The following is a 21,999-nucleotide window of genomic DNA, read 5'->3' as shown; positions in this document are numbered from 1 at the left end:
CTGGTGGAAAGCCTCTCCAGAAGAGTTGGTGCTGTTTTAGCTGCAAATATTAAATGTTCACATTAAACAATATGGATTAAAAATGGGATGTCACTCAAGTTCATGTGCATGTGAAGGCACATGAGAGAATACTTTGGCAGTACAGTGTCGCTTTGCTCCTCATCGTTGTCTGGTTTTCCATAATTGCAATATCATACACACAACACAGGGGGGCGCTGATGCAGTGGTTGAGATCGTTCCTCCTCGATCCATAACACAAACCCTTACGGTTAAATTAAGCACAGTAAAACCACCAGTGCGGTGCTTTTTTCAGTGAAAAGATCCAGTAAAAACATATGAGAAACTGTGAGTCATCTCAAAGCTAAAATGTGATCCAAACCTTAAACAAAGCTGACTTTTAATTTAGTTCATTCTGCTCATCCTCAAAGTGAATAAACTTCGGGGGAGAAATAACCCCCATTATGATTTATAGGCTTAATTAATCACCGGCAGGTCTATAGTGGTTTATATATCCAGCATTATTTGTTCTGGATGACTCTGAGTCAAGAACTTTATATAGAGAGATTCGTATTAGGGAGAACTTTAAATTTAGATGCAGCATGATTTGAATTAAACTCTTATTCGGTTATCAAAGTACTGTAGGCTGGGCCCACGTGGGTAATGTTTGGTCTACAGCAGGGCTGCTTATCTGCCATACAGGGCCTTTCCCTGTGGGCCAATGTGCACCGGCTGTACAACAGCCTATTGGTTCATTTTCATTACTGAAACTGGATTGCCCAATCAAATCTCTTAATGCAAACCGGTTCCTCCCACACCTTCTCAGCTTGTAGAAAAAGTTAGGTGGAAGTAGTGAAAAGCTGGAGGTAGAAAGCTGAGAGAAAAGAATAAAGACTAAAAAATAGATGCTGCAAAGTGTCTGAAATTAACGACATGTTAGCTGAACAGAAGTACCAACAACAAACAAGGCCTCACGGGCAGTGCTTTAAGTGGGCCGGTACGCGCCGGTACTCAGTACCGCCACTTCTAAATATAGCTCTTGAGAGTACCGCCACCTCTCCATGCGCCCAGAACGTGCTTTTAGCGTACCGGTACTCTCATTTGCACATCTGTTATAATCGTTTGGCTGCGCTGCCGCTTTTCAGAGCGCCCTTCACAAGCACGCTTCCTAATTCGTCCCACCGAGAGCAGAGACTACATTACCCATACACCAATGTGTTTTACAAGTGAAAAGCGCATGCGTCGCTTTTGCCGTTGTCATGTCAACAACTCAACGTGGTCCGGAGAGGGTGTGTAAAACGCGCAAACAGCTGCTCGGTTAAAATACAAAAACAATGAACACTTAATATGCTCTCCTGGCTTCAGACTCTGAGTAGTAAAAGAACAAGGTCAGAATCAGAGGACTCGCTGGCTGACACCCCACCGAGCCAGAATGATATCGCTGCAGGTCAGACGCAAGCTAATGAAAGCTGCACTAGTGCCGCAGCCGCGGACGACGGCACTTTTTGCGACGACGAGGACGAGAATGACACCATTTCTACCGACGACAACAGCCGCGTTAGCGAGCATGAGTGGCCAGAATGTTGGTCCCAAGCACAAGTCCGGTATTTCTCCACAAATTACAAGTGGCTGATCAGCAGAAATCAAAAGTTGGGTTGTAGTGTGTGTAGTCAAGTTTGTGCTCGCGTGGACATGCAGCAAGGGCAGAGAGTGTCGCAGGAGTGGAGTGGGTGCTTAATCTCGTCTTTTGGAAGGGACAAGGCTGCACAACAAAACTCACTACGAAAGAAAATAAAAGAGCACAGAGACTCAACTTATCACAAGAAAGCAGTTGAAATAAAAGAGAAGGCAACACAAAATACAATGCAAAAACACATTGAAGATATGAGAAAGGCTGACTACGCTTCAACTTCAATGTGTTTAGAGCAGCTTATAAGATTGGCAAGCATGGGCGTCCCTTTACAGACATGCCAATAGATGTCCAGTTGCAAGTCTTAAATGGTGTCAAGATGGGCAGAGTTTTGCACTCTAATAACTCATGTGCAAATATACTGGATCACATTGCAGCTGAAATGAAAAAGAAGGTAGTCAATGACATAGTGATGAATGAAAGAAAATTGTGTGTGCTCATTGATGAATCCACTACAATAAGTGGAAAGTCTGTGCTTGTCGTGTGCCTGCGGTCAGCTATTTCCACTGAAAATCCAGACACAATATTTTTTGAACTGATTGAGCTGCAGGGGACCACAGCAAAGGACATCACTGAAGCACTGTTAGGATGTCTTCATAATAATGGCTTTGACCCTCACTACCTACAGGAACATTTGTTGGCATTTGCTTGTGATGGAGCCTCAGTGATGCTTGGGAGGAAAGCAGGAGTTGCTGCGCAGCTTTGTTCCAAATTCCCTTACCTGTTTGTCTGGCATTGTTCCAATCACAGACTGGAACTGGCAGTTTGTGATGTTTTGAAGGAGGTAGGAGGAATCAACCACTTTAAAATATTCTTAGATCAGCTTTACTCCCTCTCGCATCACCAAAAAACCAAAGGGAGTTAACCGAGAGTGCTCACAATGTTGGACAACGTCTCCTTGTGATAGGCCGTGTTTTATCAGTGCGTTGGGTTGCTTCAAGTGAGAGAACAGTGAAAGCAGTATGGGAGAACTACCAAGCTCTGCAGGTACACTTTACAAGTGCTGCTGCTGATACCAGCAGGGACTCAAGAGAGAGAGCAAAATACAAATTAGTTCATAATTTATTTTGTGTACATTTTGTTAAAAAAAAATTTCAATACCTTTTTGCACATTTTATTTATGTTCAGTAGCTCTTTCTAGCTCAAGCAAATCCACAAACTAATAAAATGATTTATTATTTTGTATAAGGTTGTCTGTTGACTGTTGTATATAAAACCCATTCAATATAGTTGTTGTTACCTCAGGGGAGGCGGAAAAAGAATAGAGTACCGGCACCTCTTTTGGGCCACTTAAAGCACTGCTCACGGGGGATGTGAGGAAGAGACAGAGGAAGAGGAGCTACAAATGTATTCTCCACTCGTGAAAATGTGCTACATGATGCTCTGTGCTGAGTGTGCATAGACGGAGGGTTTTTTATTCATTTAAAAACAACTCTATTGCCACTTTACTTTGTGTGCAAGTCTGTGAAGTGGCAGGGAGATTTTCCAGTGTCAGTACTTGAATAATGCTGTTGTATATCATGGGGTTTGTGGTTAAGAGACTGAAATAATGTTGTGCATGTTTCTCATCGTATCCACTTTTCCACAAATACTTCTTTAACTTCTGAGCCTTTGCCTCGGGTTTGATAATTAAAGGCTCCACCTTAAAACGGGTGGATTGTATTGAAATCCCTGATTATTCACTCTGAATTATTCTTGGACATTGCAATAGGCCATCTGACAAATTAGTTTGCTTCTGAAGGTAGCATTGTAAAGTTTATCCAAATGAATTGAGGTTTGCAAATGTGAAACACCTACATTGACTGGGAGCTGAGCCCCCCTAAAAGTTTGAACTGTACATAGGATGGGCCCTAAACTGAGCCCACTGGTTCAGCTGCCAGTGTGCTACCTGGGAATTTTCATTATTTGTTGACTCACTTATCAAATTGCACTGGCATTTGCTTATGTGTCAAGGGGAGGGCAGCTGGGTGGGATTTCTCCCCTCAGTGATGCACTGAACATGTGCGTACGCTTCCATTTAATATCTGAGTGTTTTCGATGAGAAGCCCACACTTTTCCATGAGATTACATTTGATTGCACACAGACTCACTTAGCTTATCTGCCCTTAGAATAGAAGCTCACAATAAAACATCAGAGGTTTCTAGTGGCTGGTGGCTGGGTGGGGTAACGGTTTTTCATTGTGCATTCATTTAAGTTACCACTGGGGGAAATGGAAAGTTTGAGAGGAGAGAGAGGGACTGTAGTTCTCTTGTTAGGTGAGAGGAGGAAGAGGAGAGGGAGGTGTGGGGTGCGTGGGACTGCCGGGCAGGAGAGAGGAGGGGTGGGGGAAGCAGTGCAGCTCGGACATTCCCAGGCTGGGAAATACAGCGAGACAGTGTGGAAGTGGAAGGGAAAGAGAGGGGAGGAGAGCTGCTCCTCAAGTGCCGAAATCTTACAGAAGGCGAGCTTTGAAGGGGACACGAACCTATAAAGTAAAGGAGTTGCAGCTTGATTATTGTAACTGAGACAAAGAGAAAGTTTTGCGGAGAATGCGCAGAGGAAATGAATTCAGGAAAGGACCCGAAGACTACGTAGGAATTCCTCTCAGAATGGTTAAAACATACCTTCTTAGTTGAGCCCTGGCTAGATGTTGAACAGGCACTATGCAAGGATCTAGAGATTTCAGACCTACCATTTATTAGCTCAAACATCAAAAGACATGAATGCTTTAAAAGTATCAACATCAGCTTTTCTCTAACAGCATGGTGGGAGTTTCTAAAAATAACGGAGTCTTCATTTCTTCAGCTGCCTCAGGAAGTACATCCTCCAGCAGAGGATGTACTTCCTGAGGCAGCTGAAGAAATTCAACCTGCCAACACGGACGATGATGCAATTCTACACTGCAATCATCGAGTCCATCCTCACCTCCTCCATCACCGTGTGGTACGCTGGAGCCACTATCAGGGACAAACAGAGACTGCAGCGTGTTGTGCGCTCTGCTGAGAAGGTGATTGGCTGCAGACTCCCATCTCTGCAGGACCTGTACACCTCCAGGACTCTGCGGCGTGCAGCCCGGATCTCAGCTGACCCTTCTCACCCTGGACACAGTCTGTTTGACCTGCTCCCCTCAGGCAGGAGGCTCCGGTCCATTCGCACCAGAACCTCTCGCCACAAGAACAGTTTCTTCCCCTCTGCTGTTGGACACATGAACAATAACCACATGACTGTCCCCGCCACTAACACATGACCCTACGCTGTGTCACTGCATCATTTCATGTCTGGCACTGATCACCATCTGCACTCATGTATATATCTTTCTACGTAGCACTCATAATTCTTACTCTCATGTATATATGTCTGGCACTGATCACCATCTGCACTCATGTATATATCTTTCTACGTAGCACCCATAATTCTTACTCTCATGTATATATCTCATGTATATCTCATGCACATATCTTTCTTCCTACATAGCACTTTAATTCTTATTGTCTGCACTGAAGCACCGCAGCAATTTCCTAATGTTGTAAACCTCAACATCTGGCAATAAACCCATTCTGATTCTGATTCTGATTCTGATTCTGATTAATCCCATGCAAACGTACACCTATCTGGAATAACCCTGACATATTACAAAACAATAATATGATTAATTTCCCAGAATGGAGTTGTAAAGGAATTAAATACTTAGAACATATATTAGAGGGAACAGAATTTATTCCATTTGACAGACTAGTTGAACAATATGGGATCAACAAGACAAGGTTTTTAGAATATCAACAAATTAAATCCATAGTAAAAAAGAAATTTAACCTCAGTCAAGTTGAATTACAAACACCACTAAGTGCGGCACATTTTCTTACTCTTAAATCCCCCAAATTATTATCTAAAATATACAGAACACTTTCTAAATTAGATGAATCAATATCCCTTCCTACTGCAAAGTGGGAAGCAGATTTATCAGTCAACCTAGACCAAAACTTCTGGTCTCAGATTTGCTTAAAAACTTTTAAATTAATTAAAAATCCCAGTCTGCAATTAATACAATACAAAATACTTCATAGAGTGCACTATACAGGTCATCGGATGTTCAAGATGGGCTTTACATCTTCCAACAACTGCTCACACTGTCAAGGCAATACACCAGACAATTACATCCACGCTCTTTGGTTCTGTCCACCAGTGCAAAAGTTTTGGCGCGAGATATGTGAAGACTTATCACAGTGTCTGAAATGTAACATTCCAACTTCCCCCTTAGTGTGTCTACTGGGCAGCTTAGATAATGTCACTTCAGAAAAGAATATAGCCCATATGATCTTCACTGCCCTATGCATAGCCAAGAAAACAGTCCTCATGAACTGGAAAAATAAAAATAATCTTAATTCTAACCAATATAGAAATTATCTATTAGATTACATTAGTCTTGATACAGCCTCTGCCACCACATTAGATCAATTGCTCTGGGCCCCTTTTATCAGCTCCATCACCTAGTGGGGGTGGGGGGTCATAGTTTGGTCCCACCTTCACTGTTGTGATTGGTGAGGGGGTAGGGACAGGCTTAGGGCGTCGGGGGGTTCCCCGGAGGCATCTTCCTTGGGGAGCTCAACCCGGGGTAGCGGTCACGTCCGGTTGGGGGCTCTGTTGGCTCTCAGGTGACTGTTTCCTCGCGGCTGCGTGCAGCGGGGCTAGGGGAGGGTCTGTGCTGACGGACGTGGGTTACTGACCTGGCAACCTGGCTGCCCCTGGGTGGGTCCGGGATGGGCGTGAGGTTCTGGGGGCGCTCCGTCTCTGGGCTGGGGCCCGGGCCGGGCCTCGGGGGCTTGGGTCCTGGTTGGTGTGTTGCCGGGGTTGTGGGCGGGTGGGTGCATGGGGGCCCGGCCCTGGAGCAGGGTGCCGCCGGTGCGTCGAGCCGCCTGGGGGGCTCTTCAACTGGTGGGGGGGATGGTCACATCTTGCAGGAGCTTTCTTCTCTTCAGGAACTCTCTGCAGGAGGGGGAGATACAGGAGAGGTGGAGGAAGATCTCAGCCTGGGCGTTTACCGTCTTATGTAGTCTGGAAGATGTGTGGATGGTGGGGTGGGTGCAGTTTTCTCTGTGGTGGGGTTGGGTGGACTGTCCAGGGCTCTGTGGAGCCGGGGGGCGCTACTGCACTGGGCCCCGGTCTGATGGGCCTGGGCCCCCCTTCCCTGGTGGGTCGCGGAGGGTGGGGGTGCCTACTGGGGTCAGCGGGGGAGCTGGCCCCAGGGAGGGGTTACCTGCCCCTCCCTTCCTTCCCTCCCCATCTCCAGCTGCCTCCCTCTTCCCGCTCCTCCACAACCACCCACACATGCAGGGCCTTGGAGTGGGGGTATGTCACCAGGGTGCAGAGGAGGCTACCCCCCCCCCCCCCCCCCCCCCCCGTCCCCTTCTGGCTGCCTCTGCCTCAATTTTATCCCACAACTTAGACATTCACATTATTCACACTCTCATTACACATACATATAGGATCTTGGGGGTGGGCACAATCACGGAGTCCAAATCACCATCAGGGTGTATACCTCACCCCTGACGTCGTTGCCCACCTCTCAATTTTAAATACACTTAGTCATTGAGGGTTAGCAGGAGGGACTATGCGCTTACCTGCTGCTCCTTGGCAGGTAGCTCCATGCCCTCCTGGGTTTTAATTGCACCTTAGAACACATATGCATCAACACTACAATGAGCGGGTGGAGGGAGGTTTGGAGTCTTCTCCCACCCCCATTCTCTGCGGCCTGCTGGAGCGGGAGGGCTAGTAGGAGGAGTTGGCCGTCCGACTGCGGTCTGGGGTGTGGGGCCTCCCTGCTGCTGCGGAGTCGGGGTGGTCTGCCTCTCCCCACCGCAGGGAAAAGGGTAACACCACCTGGGTCTGGGTGCAATTCCCCCCTCCAGGGGCAAGGGTACCTAGACCCGGTTTGTAGAGTACGCTTGGGGAGTGTGATTGTGTGTACAGCGTCTCTTTATGTCTGTCTCCACGTTGGTTGAGTGTGGAGTGAGTGCATATGAGAGCATGAGGGTGGGAATGGATGTTTGTGTCTGTGTGTGCCTGTATGTCTGTGTCTATATGTCAGGTTGGGTATCAGACGCCACCTCTCTGGGGACACCTCAGGCCCTCCAAGGTTTGGAGGCCTATCTCCACCCACCACCACTTCCCCTGCCGGTGGCGGACTCCCTCAGGTGTCGGTGTGTTGGTGGTTCTTTGTGTCTGGGGGTGGGCGTCTGGGTACACACCGGCTCACTCCTTGGCGGCCGCTTGTCGGGGCCTGGGGCCTGGGGCTCGCTCGGGCCCCTTTGGAGGTGGGGTGCCCCCGGCCTCTCGGCCTGGGGCTCGGTCACTCAGGCACAGCTGGGGGCCGGCGGAGCTCACGGGCGCGTCACTGCAACTCCCCCTGACTTCTGCTCCGCGGCTGCTGGGCGAGCCCTCATCTGGGACTCTCCTCAGCTCTTACTGGAACAGTGGTGCGGCTGCCCCTCTGTTGGTCTTCCATGGTCTCTTGTGTTCTGGGGGCCTCTGGATGTCTGGAGTTTTGATCTCCTCCATACCTGCTTCACACCCTGGAGGACGGGGCTGTGGCCCCCCCACACTCCCTAGCAGATCATTACATGGAGAAACCTTTGGAATGCAAGCATGCTGATCCACACAGGTATGCACACATGGGTATTCACAGACGCGGACTAAAGCTTTCTTGGCTGCTGCCTCAAAGCACACTGTGCGCTGTCTATCTTGCGTGCTGCACAATATCGTTTATTATTTAGTAAATATTGATATCTATGACTAGCTAGTTTATTGTGATGGTGCTTTGTTTTCTCTATTATTATGTTGCTCTTTGTTGTTTGCTGTCTCCTCTGTTTGTTTTTTTTGTTTGTTTTTTTTTTTTCTCCATACAGGTGACCCAGGAGTTCTTTTTTTTTTTTTCTCTCTCTTCCCCCCCCTTCTCACCGTCTCTTCTCCCCTTTGGTTTTCTTTCTTTCTCTCCCCCTCTTTCTCTCATTCATTCCCCCTGTCCTATTTATTTAAAAAAAAAAAAAAAAAAATGACAAAGGATGAACTGAAGCTCTGCCATCACGTAATGTCGCATACTGCTGTTTCTGATGTCATTTAAAAAGAAAAGAAAAATTAAAAAAAAAAAAAAAAAAAAAGGAATTCCTGACTGAAGTCATGGTAAGTCCCCTGTTTTGTTTTTTGTTTTTGTGTGTAGAAATCTTTACTGGTATTGACCAGTCGTCATTGTCACAATGTTTTTGTGTAACTTTTATGCCCATGGATATAAATGATCTTGTTTTACTTCTTGAATGCATGACTAGTGCATAGATGATCACACATGTGCATTTTAAACTGAACAAGAAGAAGGATCCCTCATTCATCTCTGACAAAGGCTTGCTCTTGATTTGAGAAGATGTTTAGTCAGCAGTTACAACGCTCAGCTTAGATCCCAATGGCTCTAAATCATAATGATACGATTTAAAATGTGTGACGTTGGTGATTTTTGTGGCCGACTTGCGGAGGGAGTAAGGGACTGCCTCTAAAGTGAAAAGAGTCCTCTGTTGCATCTCTTGGGAGTTTGACTAACCATCTCCTCCCACTTATGGTCTGATCAGCAGTGTTGGTCAAGTTACTTGAAAAAAGTAATTAGTTACTGATTACTGATTACTTCTCAAAGTTTGTAACCTAAGATCATCACTGATGATCACTGATGATCTTAGGTTACAAACTACCACAGTCAAGTCATTCAGGGAGACAGGATCAAACTGCTTTAAGACAGCTGAGCACATAGGAGAAAGACTAGGACCTGAGGCAGCAGTCGACGAAACAAGGGCCCTAGTGGATAGAACCTTGTTGTTAAAAAATGCTAAAAAATCATCACAAATACTTGGTGAAGAAATGACTCCAGCATAATCACGTGGACTAAGAAAACGATTAAGGACATTAAAAAGTACCTGAGGCCTGTGACTGTTTACTGACACTATGTCACGGCGAGTGAGATGAGCCGTGTGGGAAATAAAGGAGGATCCAAATGCAGGCACTCGTAAAGGTGTGAGGGTGGTTTATTAAACACAAAATAAAAATGGACAAATGGCGAACGGAACAAAGACTAAACTATACTGGGAACAAACTGACTACAGAACACAAACCTGAACATGAATGAGCGCGAGCAGAAACAGATGGCGGTTGACAGCAGGGTGGATACACACCTGCAAATACAAAGACAGACTTAATACACACAGAGAAACACAGGGAGATTACACACAGGTGGGAGGACACAGCTGAGAGTAATTAACGAGACAAGACAAGAGGTAAAACTGAACACACTCACATGAGACGCAGACCTTCACAATAAAACAGGAAACAAGAAAACACTACACAAAGACGCAGACTTGACACTGAGAGACAGACAAAATATAACACATGGAACCTGAACTAAACTAACGTGAGACACAACCGAAGAACAAATCCTTAAACATGAATAAACAGAAACATATAATTCAAATAATTAACCAACAAATCACAAAGGTAACAAAACGATCATTCAAGAATAAACCAAAACATAATAAACACAGAATGCTGGGTTGAACCGACCCACAACCGTGAAACACTAAGTTTGAGACAAATTGTGTCTTTGCAGTTTTTACAGCTTCTTGGTAAGCAGAAAGACGAGACCTTAAAATCTGTAGAGAAACGTGCAATCTGTCCTTTTTCCATCTCCTTTCGGTGCACACAGTCCTAAACGGAGCAATCGAGTCCAAAATATCAGTGCAGGTAGAATGAAGAATGTCCGAAACGTCCTTGACACTTTTACAGTTGGAGTTCATTGTTCCAGAGTCCATAAAGGCAGCAGAAAAAGCGGGCGCTGTTAGAGCATTAAGCGCTAGTTTTTTGGGCGCTGGGGCGCACGGCTTATCTACCGAGCAGGGCAGTGTTAGAGTGAACAACACAGGAAAATGATCGGAGATGCGCAAACTCAGATATGCAGCCACAACAACCTGGTGCTGAATGCCCAGAAGACAGTGGAGATTATTGTGGACTTCAGGAAGCACACAGCCCCACTCCCCCCCATCATCCTGACTGACACCCCCATCACCTCTGTGGACTCATTCCGCTTCCTGGGTACCACCATCACCCAGGACCTGAAGTGGGAGCCCACCATCACCTCCGTCATCAAGAAAGCCCAGCAGAGGATGTACTTCCTGAGGCAGCTGAAGAAATTCAACCTGCCAACACGGACGATGATGCAGTTCTACACCGCAATCATCGAGTCCATCCTCACCTCCTCCATCACCGTGTGGTACGCTGGAGCCACTATCAGGGACAAACAGAGACTGCAGCGTGTTGTGCGCTCTGCTGAGAAGGTGATTGGCTGCAGACTCCCATCTTTGCAGGACCTGTACACCTCCAGGACATTGCGGCGTGCAGCTCGGATCTCAGCTGACCCTTCTCACCCTGGACACAGTCTGTTTGACCTGCTCCCCTCAGGCAGGAGGCTCCGGTCCATTCGCACCAGAACCTCTCGCCATAAGAACAGTTTCTTCCCCTCTGCTGTTGGACACATGAACAATAACCATATGACTGTACCCGCCACTAACACATGACCCTACGCTGTGTCACTGCATCATTCTATGTTTGGCACTGAACACCACCTGCACTCATGTATATATCTTTCAACGTAGCACTCTTAATTCTTATTCTCATGTATATATCTCATGTATATCTCATGCACATATCTTTCCACGTAGCACTTTTAATTCTTATCCCTACTTTTATTTTTTTCCATGTCTATTTAAGTGCTATTTATGACACTATGTTTGCACTGAAGCACCGCAGCAATTTCCTAATGTTGTAAACCTGCTCAACATTTGGCAATAAACCCCATTCTGATTCTGATTCTGATTCTGATTCTGATATTTCCGTGATGCACACATCCAGCCCGTGGGAAAGCACCAAGTCTAGTGTGTGACCTTTTTCATGCATGGAACTGGTAACCCACTGGGTCAAGTTAAAAGAGTCAATAATATTTAAAAAGTCCTTGACCAGAAGTTTAGAGTCACAGCAGACATGGATGTTAAAATCACCAAGGATTAAAAAAGTGTCAAATTTAAGAACAATTCCAGCCATAAAATCTGAAAACTACTTGATAAAATCCTTATTAAACTTGGGAGGGCGGTATATGAGGGCACACAACAATGGCGCAGCAGAGCTCAGGTGTAACTCAAACAGCTGGAGTTCAAAACTAGAAAATGAATCGGGCTGTAGTTTTTGATGGCAATGAAATCATGGGTTGAACATGGTGGCTAAGCCTCCCCCCTACCAGAGGAGCGAGGGAGGCTGAAGAATGAGCAATCAGGAGGAACCAGTTCCGAAAAAGCTACAGACTCACCGGGTTGAAGCCATGTTTCTGTCAGAAACAGAAAGTCCAGCTGTTGTGACTTTAGGAAGTAATTTAATACAAAACGTCTTGTTTGCTAAAGATCGTACATTTAGTAAAGCCATTTGAAGGGTGTAGATCCTAACATCTGATGCTCCGGCTCAGTTAAGCGTGCAAAGATTTCTGTGGTCCACACCGCATCCACGGGTCCAGGCAGGATCCATCTAAAGATAAACTCTGCTAGTCCAGTAGTTCCACGGGAATCACGGAGAAGAGCTCTGACTTTGATGAGTGTACCAGCTCGCTTTCATCGTTTCCTCGGGCGCTTCTTCCAGGAAGTGTTGTAGGAGTGTCGGCACAGATAGGTTGGAATACGGGGCTCAAAAAGTGGTGGAGGAGGCCCATAATCATCTCCCATCGCCATGTGTTTAAGAGCCAGATCATACGATGCTTTGATTTCTAAAAGTGGGGTGATCATGGTTCAAGAGTTGGCAGTTCATCTTGTAATTGGAAGGTTGCCGGTTCGAGCCCCGGCACTGACAGTCTCAGTCGTTGTGTCCTTGGGCAAGACACTTCACCCGTTGCCTACTGGTGGTGGTCAGAGGGCCCGGTGGCGCCAGTGTCCGGCAGCCTCGCCTCTGTCAGTAGCTTGCCATCACCAGTGTGTGAATATGTGCGTGTGAATGGGTGGATGACTGAATGTAGTGTAAAGCGCTATACAAATACAGGCCATTTACCATTTACCATTTAAAAGTAGCTGGCGATTGTACACATGCAGACCAAGGGCATTTTGGCATAATATAGAAAAGGATAAAGCTAGCAGAAGCCAAAGCCAAGCTACAAGAGTTGATGGATGCAATGTCGACAGACGTGTCGCCGTGCATACTGCTGGCGCCATCTTGTCACATCATTGATCATCCTTTATAACACGGCACTGAAACAAAAAGCTGTCCAATCTTCAATCAACGGCATTGTGGGTCTTGCTGGCAAGGCATTTGATTGGAAACAGAGATGTAAGCTATCAAAGTGAGTCCTGCACGCTTACCAATGTAGAATCCAACCCTTGGTGGAGAGTAGACCTGGTAAATGTTTATAAAATTGGTGATGTAATAATAACTAATAGAATGGAACTGGAAAACAGGTTGGATGGTGCTGAAATCTGGATTGGAAATTCATCAGAGATCAGTGACCATGAAAGCATGAGGTAAAAAAGCTTGATCCATATCCAGATAATAAATCTAAAATCATTATCATAATAATTTAGTTTCTCTGTTTCTTCTCTCTTTTTCCAATTCCTTCCAACACAGCTACGCGGTCATCTCTCACATTCCAAATCGACAGACATTCTACTTTCCATGTAGTTCTATGGAGGGATGCTAAATCACTGTATTTCTACCAGGAAGTGAAAAAGTCCTAAGTCTCTGTGAGCTTGAAGTGTACTATGGTAATCAGTCTGTTTGTGATACAGACATTTGGTAGTTCACAGACTTCCAAGTCTGAAGCCTTAATTTTTACTTTACAAGCAGACACGCTTTAGGGTAACCACATCAAATACCAAAGAACAAACAAATCAAGGTTTAATTTGGGGGTCATTGTGATTATCACAAAATACAGTGCATGCATTTTACAGTGATTATCTTTCTTAGGGTTGTAAACGTGTAGTGAGGGTGTGCTGGACACTGAGTCTGAATGGACCATGTTCAGCATCTGTATTGCTCAAGCCATTGCCCTAAGTTGCAGCCGCACGGTGGTTGGCGCCTGTCATGGTGGTAACCCCTGAATCAAATGGTGGACACCAGAGGTGAGGGGAGCCACCAGGTTGAAGAAGGAGTCTTATCGGGTTTGGTTAGTCTGTGGGACTTCGAAGGCAGCTGATATAGTACCAACAGGCCAAGTGGAACGCGGCGCAGGTAGTGGCTGAAGCAAAAACTCGGGTGTGGGAGGAGTGGCAGAGAGACCATAGAAAAAGACTTTCGGACTACCTCGAAGAGATTCTGGCAAACCTTCAGGTGACTCAGGAGGGGAAAGTGGTGTGCTATCTGCACTGTGTATAGCGCGGGTGTAGCACTGCTGACTTCGACTGAGAAAATTGTCGGGCGGTGGAAGGAATACTTTAAGGACCTCCTTAATCCCACTGGCAGGTCTTCTGTGGAGGAAGCAGAGTCTGGGGATGAGTTAAACAACTCCTTTGTTGCAGAGCCCCTAGGGTGGATGAGGTCAGCCCTGAGTTCCTGAAGGCTCTGGAAGTTGTACGGCTGTCTTGGTTGACACGCCTCTACAATGTTGCGTGGAGATCAGGGGTAGTACTCCTGGATTGGCAGACTGGGGTGGTGGTTTCCATCTTTAAGAGAGGGGACCAGTGTGTTCCAGCTATAGGGGAATCACACTCCTCAGCCTTCATGGGAAGGTCTATGCCAGAGTGCTGGAGAACAATGGAAACAACAACAACAATGATGAGAATTTGTATTAGACTACTTTTATTGTGAAAGTCATTTCAGAATAGCGAGAGTTCAAAGTTTACAAGACATGTATTGTCCCCAACATGGCACTTAAATTACCCTTTGACAGGGATACCAGCTAGCTACTATCAAAAAAAACCTGTCTGTGATCCATTTTGAAAAAAAACTATTAATGCTTTAGATCGTAAAAAGGAGGACCCAAATGCAGCCATGCGTTGGCAGACCATTTTAATGTCAAAGTGAGCTATTAATTAACATTTTAGGAATTCTAAAAAGGTGAAACAAAAGGTTCAAAAAGGAAACTGAAAAGTATAAACTTACTAAAGCCTTTAAATTATTTAGAAACACACTAGCACTTTAAACCTCTGGAAGTGGAAACAGCTGGGGTGAACAAGACACACCTGAAAAAAATCACAGAGGAGGAGACAAGGGAAGTCAAGCAAAATTACAAGGAGCAATTACTATCAAAAATAAAAAATTACAAGGAGCAATTACTATCAAAAATAAAAAGCAGAAGAAAAGAAGAAAAGTAGAATAAAAAGTGAGATAACTAAATACGGAAAACACACATGCAAGAATGAGCTTAATACACAAGGAGTAACACAAGAGGGTGCAACTGAGAGGGAACTAGATTCTAAAGCAATTGGGAACTAGGAGCAAAACAGAGCAAAATAAAACAAAACAATACTAAAGAAGGATAGATGAAATATGTAATAAATGAGGAAATAAACTTGGGCTGAAGGACCTAGGACCATGACTATGACTATCTGTCAGAAACTTACATTTTGGTCCAGACTGACATTAGTGTCAACGTTGGCCATACACGATCAAAAAAAGCACAAAGACAGAACTGTAGTTTTTTTATTTTCAGAAATTTGTTTGACAGCCTTTTCATGACACACTATACATTATATTAATATAATATTGACGTACCCTTTCCATTGGTGTCAGGTGTGCTTCTATCTCACATATCAAAGCGGGTAAAACCTACACATTCCAGTGTGATGGAGGCAGGATGGAGGGTCGCTTTGTGAACGTGTTTCTTCCTGGACAGAAGATGACACAAATCCTGTGTGAAGTTGAGGTGTATGCTGCCCCAGCAGGTAGTCAAGTCAAGTCAAGTCAAGTTTATTTATAAAGCACATTTAAAAACAACCGAGGCTGACCAAAGTGCTGTACAATAAAATACAAATATAAAATACAATAAAACACAAGTACATAAAACACCTCACTGATAAAACAATAAATTAAAACAATAAGTTAAACCTTGCTAAAAGCCAATGAGAAGAGGTGAGTTTTAACCCTTTAAGACCTACCATAGAACCAAGTCCGCCAGAGCTTATATTATATTTTTACTTGCTGTGGAGCCATTTTTGGGAGCATTTCAAGTTGCTATACATCAATACAACCATTATAGCCCAGATTTTAATAATATGTATTCATTAAGTGCATAGTAATTACATAAATTGCAAAAAGTGCAATAAACTACAAAAAAAAATTGAAAATCATTTTTGTTTTTTAACATATATTTGTAGTTAGAGAAATTTAAGAGGCTTATCCCTCAAAACTGTAAATACAAAAAAGTTGCACAAAATAGTTTCCCACCACAGGAAATTTATTTTGAGTGTCTTCATAGTTTTATTTTTGAAATACACCAATTTTTATACACTGCAGGAAAAATGAAAATGAATATTATACTGCAAATTTGCAAAAAAGCAGCATATGCATCAAAATAAACTATTTCCAGCAGTGCAATATGAGTCCTAAGCATCCCAGAAACGACACAGAAAGTCATAAAGTCAAAGATAACTTTTAAAAAGACGAGTATAGGCTCTGAGGGCCTGATAGAAAAAAAGACTACATTTCCGCGAAAATGACGTCACTTCCGGTTTCGGGCAGGTAATGGCGGAAATGCAAAAGTTCGCGCTGACGTCTATTCCAACGTAGGAAGTGTTATGAACAGCTGATCAGACCGGCACAGCGTGTTTCTGGAATATTATGTTTTTGTTCCTGCAAGCGCTTTTTATGCAGTTTTTGCAAAGCTTTATGTGGAAGGAAACCGTGACCTAGGACAAGCTGATGGCATAAGATGTGAGTACAACTCCTCCGGTTTCATATGCAAAAAAAATTTTTGCTCTAGCTTACGTGGTTGCAGTGCTACTGGGATTTAAAAATAGTTACGCAAAACAGAGCGTGCCCGCTCCGATCGGCTGTAAAGGGTTAAGAGCAGTTTTAAAAGTTCCAAGGCTTGTGGAGAATCTGATGTGAGGAGGTAAACTGTTCCACAGTCTGGGTGCAGCCACAGCAAAAGCCCTCTCTCCCCTAGTCTTTAGTCTGTACCTGGGAACATCTAAAAGCATCAGGTCTGCTGACCTCAAAGATCTCCTGGGGCGGTAAATGCTAAGAAGCTCTGCCAGGTAAGGAGGTGCAGTACCGTTAAGAACCTTAAAAACCAGCAGTAAAATTTTAAAATCAATCCTAAAAGCAACTGGGAGCCAGTGGAGAGAGCAGAGGACCGGAGTGATGTGGTCTCTCTTTTTGGAACCGGTCAGCATGCGAGCAGCAGCGTTCTGCACCAGTTGGAGGCGATGCAGACACGAACGATCTAAACCAGCATAAAGGGAGTTACAGTAGTCCAGCCGTGAAGTAATAAAAGCATGGACCACCCTTTCTAGATCGTTCCTGGACAGGTAGGACTTGACTTTAGCTAAAATCCGTAGATGATAAAAAGATCCCTTGACTACGGAGCTGATTTGTTTATCAAATTTAAAAGCACTGTCAAAAGTAACACCGAGGCTCTTAATGGAGGAAGTACATTCGGAAGTTAGGGGTCCCATAAAGTCAAAGGAAAGGTCGGGGTCTTTAGGAAGCCCAAACACAATGACTTCAGTTTTACTTTCATTTAGATGTAGAAAGTTAAGAGCCATCCAAGTCTTAATGTCAGACAAACAGGAGAATAACAGCTGCAGAGAGTCCTTACAGTCTAACCTCAGAGGGAGGTAGATCTGAATGTCATCAGCAAAGGTGTGGAAGGACACATTATGTTTGCGCAGCACATCGCCCAGAGGGAGCAAATACAGAATAAACAGCAGGGGGCCTAGAATGGACCCCTGAGGTACACCACAAGTTAAAGGAGCTCTGGGAGATGACAGTTCACCGAGGTGAACAGAAAAACTCCTGTTATCCAGATAGGACTGGAAAAACTTTAAAACAGTACCTTTCAAACCGACACAGTGTTCTAGGCGGGATAACAGTATGTTGTGATCAACAGTGTCGAAGGCTGCTGTCAGGTCTAAGGTTACTAGGACAGCAGCACAACCAGAGTCTACAGTTAAAAGCAAATCATTAAAAACTCTCAGTAAGGCGGTTTCAGTGCTGTGACGAGCTCTAAAGCCAGACTGAAACTTCTCATAGAGACTGTTGTTGTCTAAAAATGACTGGAGCTGCCTGAGGACAACTCGTTCCAGTACTTTGGACAGAAAGGGCAGATTGGAAATGGGCCTATAATTGGAGAGTATAGATGGATCCAGATTAGGCTTTTTGAGAAGAGGTTGAACAACTGCATGCTTAAAAAGTGTTGGGAAACAACCAGAGCTGAGACAGGCATTGATCAGGACCAGAAGGACAGGTCCAACTGAGTCCAGGACCTGCTTCAGAAGACGAGAGGGAATAGCGTCAGTGGAACAGTTGGTAGACTTGACCTTGCAGACTGTTTCATGCAGCTGAGAAAGAGAGATTAGCTCAAACTGGTTAAAGGCAGAGTGGCACGAGGGAGAAACACAGGGGTTGAAAAGTGGAGGTGGAATGACAGACTGCAGGGAGGAAATCTTATTAACAAAGAAATATAAAAAGTCATTGCAGAGGGTGGCAGAAGGTGTGAGGCAGGTGGACATATGAGGATTAACAATGGAGTTTAAAACACGAAGCTGTCACGGTCCTGGGCCATGTTGGCCCAGTATTCTTAGTTCTCATGTATCTTTGTATTCAGTTCCCTGTTTAGGCTCTGTTTCCTGAGTTGCCCTGTTGTGGTGTTCCCTGAGTGCTTTCCCTTTATGACTCTACCCCCTGTGTGCCCCTCTGTGTATTCATGAGCCCTCGTCCCCTTTCGTGTTTATTCCGTGTCTCCCCTGCCCGTTATGTTGGTGTTCTACTCGTGCTCTCTCTCCTCCTGTCTGAACCTCTGTACTTCCTGTTTCGCCTCGCCCGTCTCCCCGCCAGTGTTGTGTTCACTCCTGCCATGTCTCGTGATTATTATCAGTGTCACCTGTGTTCCCCATGTGCTCCCACTCCGCTCGTTAACCCTTGGTGTATTTATGTCTGCGTCTCCCTCAGTGCTGTGTCGCGTTCTCCCTCATGTTGTGTGGATCTTCCTGTGTCTACCTGCGAGTGTTGGTTTACTTTCCCCAGTTTAGTTTTGTATTTCCTGTGTTCTGCCGTGCCAGCATTAAAGCTGTGTTTCTCGAGTTCATCCCCGTGTCTGTGAGTTTTGCATTTGGGTCCTCCTCCTGCTTGCCACACAGCGACCCATTACAGAAACAGAGTCTGAGGTTTATGGACATTACTGCTGACCAGGTTAGATATGTAGGAGGACTTAGCCTCTTTAGCAGCTTTCTGATAAGTTAAAAGAGAGTCTCTCAGGATATTGAAGGAGATTTGCAGCTTGTCCTTTTTCCACTTTCTCTCAGCACACCTGCAGGAGCGCCTGAGAGCACGAACAGAGTCTGTAATCCAGGGTTCAGCGTGAGCTTTGGGACGGAGTGATTTTAGGGGAGCGATGGAGTCCAGAATAGAAGTGCATGTTGAGTTAAAAAGAGCAGTTAAATCTTCTGCACACAGGGAGTCAATCCAGTCCACCGTGGAGAGCTCAGAGTTGTTGAAAGCAGCAGAGAACTGGGATGGTACATGGGTATTGATGATCCGGTGGCGGCGTGAAGGAGCTTTAACTGCAGCAACAGAACAATCTCCAGTGGCAGAAAACAGAACAGGAAGGTGATCAGAGATACACGCCCTCTCACAGATTTCAGAGACGTGGATACTCAGGCCGTGAGACATGACGAGGTCCAGTGTGTGACCTTTTAAGTGATTGGATCTGATCTACTGAAACACATCTGCTTGTTACTGATTCATGTCTGTTTGTTCTTTTCAACAATTTAGTTGAGCCGCTTGAAAACATGGCTTTAAACAGACAAACAGTACAGTCACTGCTTGGCAATCAATTCGGGATAACCTCTAAATGACATGGTTTTGGGCTATTTTGACCCAGCATTTTCTGTTTCTTGTATTTTGGTGGTTTTTTTTTCTGTATTATGGTTTATTTTCTGATTCTTTAGTTGTCCTGTTTGGAATATTATAATCCCAAGTTTCAGTGTTATTCTGGTTAAGAGTTTGTTTTTAGGTTTAGTTCAGAGTCTAGTCCTGTCATGTTTCAGGTTTTACTTTGAAGGTCCGTGTCTCATCTTAGTGTGTCCAGTGTTACTCTCCCCTGTGTTGTCATTATGTTTCATTCGAGTCAGCTGTGTCCTCATGTGTCTCCACTTCTCCTGATCACCCTGCAAACTCTGACACTAAAGGTGTTGATGGGTGCAGAATCTGGTCTGATGGGTGCTGTACCCATTCTGTGATACAGAAGTGGAGAGTAGACTGAGTAGACTTGTTGGCTGTCCACGAAGTCACTGCCACCATCAACCTACTACCCCACCGCCCTCCAACCCGATAACAAGGCAGTGTCTCTTGTGGAGGCCGCCCAAGTCTCTAGCGGTGATGGCAACGCTGGTCCGGAGGCCGGCCAACTGGCGAACCGGCACGACCGTGCAGACACAGCCGTGAACACCTACTCACTGCCGGCTGGACCGGCGTCCGTTGTTCCGGGACCCCAGGTCGCGCAGGTACCCCTGACACGGGGACCGCCGTGCCCCCGCGCGGCTCCTCCATCGTCTCTGGCTGGAGCGGCTCCTCTACCGCTCCCGGCTGGAGTAGCCACTCATGTAGCGGTTCCTCACCCAGCAGGCATGGACCCCCTCGCACCTCATCCACCGCTCCCTGCTGAAGCAGCCCTTCCCGCAGCGGCTCCTCTACCTCTGGCAGGTGTAGACCCTCGCATGCCTCGTGCGCCACCTCCAACTGGAGCAGCTCCTCCACCGCTCCCGGCAGGAGAAGCCCTTCTCCCGGCTGCTCCCCCTCCTCTGGCCGGCGCGGACCGTCTAGCCCCTTGTCTACCACCTCCGGCTGCTGAAGTGCCTCACGTGGCTCCTCCACTGCTTCACCACCCTCGGGACACCCCTGTGGGGTTGGCGCAGGCCCAGAGCAGTGCCGCCAGACCCCCAATCCTTTTTAAGTGATCTTGGTCTGGTCCCGCAGCTCTTCCTGCTGGCGACACCTGCTCCCACTGGATGGCCACCATTTCGTATATGATCTGGGCCAGATCCCCCCCCCCCCCCCCCCCCTTTCCTGGCTCTGGCGTGCACCCGTCGTGCCGCGTCCTGGGTTTCGGCACCAGTGTGGTGTGAATAAGGCACGGCAAGTCCACGGGTCACAGTTTTGAGCCATTTTATTGATTTGCGTCACACCACAAAAACACTAACCCCTGAGTTTTAACACCGCGGGCGTGATCTGAAGATGCCGTGCAGGTGCGTCCACACGGCACCACAGACCACGCCGAAAGAAAGGGGACGAAAAGCGCACAACTTGAGCTGATCTCTATGTATGACCTTCACTGAGCCACCTCTCTCTGGTTTGATTGTGAACACAGGAATGTCGGGGTGGTTCTGCTTCACCACCAACAGAACCCGGTCACCTGACCAGAGCAGAGCGCCGTGGCACTTTCGATCATAGATTCTCTTCCCTTTCTTGGAGGCACCCTGTGCAGCTGAGTCTGCTACCTCTACAGCTGGCCTTAGGTTCTTGTGGTGATCGCTGACCCAGCCCCGCACATCTTTGCTCATTGTGGGCCAGTAATAGCTCCTCCTCATCATTCTGAGGGTACTCTTTGCACTGAAATGTCCCCCATGCTTATGATGGCTTTCATATACTTTATGTTGCAAGGTCTATGGGACAATGAGCTGCCTGATCTCTTCCCCATCATGGGGGTCTCTAACATGCCTATACAGCACACCTTTATAAAGCCTAAGGCGGTAAAGCTGATGGTAAAGTCGCCTTGTACCAGGTGTTGACATGCACAGTTCAGCATGGCTCATTCCAGTGCCCTTCTCAACCACTTGGTAAACCGACCTAACAATGGGGTCATCTTTCTGTGCTGCCTCCAACTGATCCCAGCTCTGCCCCCTACAAGCTTTCCTACTTGTATTCATCACTCTGAGGGGAATTTTTCCACCAATGGTCTTTGCGAGTATGTTGGCGACTAATGGTCCCCTTGGCATCCCCACTTCTCTCGTCGCCTCGGCCAGCACTTGGAAGCCTAGCCTGTAGTTCATCAAAGCTCTTTTTCAAATCTTCTAGTTCAGACATCTTTACCTTAGCCTTCTTCAGCTCTATTCTTTAT

The 21,999-nt window shown here is 46.0% G+C and overlaps 1 pseudogene; it reads left to right on the top strand.

Annotated features, from left to right (window-relative positions):
• The first annotated feature begins 1,285 nt into the window (after positions 1-1,285).
• Positions 1,286-19,433, top strand: LOC147335292 (E3 SUMO-protein ligase KIAA1586-like; annotated as a pseudogene).
• Positions 19,434-21,999: the final 2,566 nt, after the last annotated feature.

This window comes from Aulonocara sp. 'chitande type north' Nkhata Bay, linkage group LG3 (assembly GCF_057382095.1).
Source record: "Aulonocara sp. 'chitande type north' Nkhata Bay isolate Kocher_YH1m ecotype deep benthic linkage group LG3, A_spYH_male_GT1.1, whole genome shotgun sequence".
Taxonomy (NCBI): Eukaryota; Metazoa; Chordata; class Actinopteri; order Cichliformes; family Cichlidae; genus Aulonocara; species Aulonocara sp. 'chitande type north' Nkhata Bay.
Note: the sequence above shows the minus strand (reverse complement) of the source record. Positions and strands in the feature narration are given on the sequence as shown.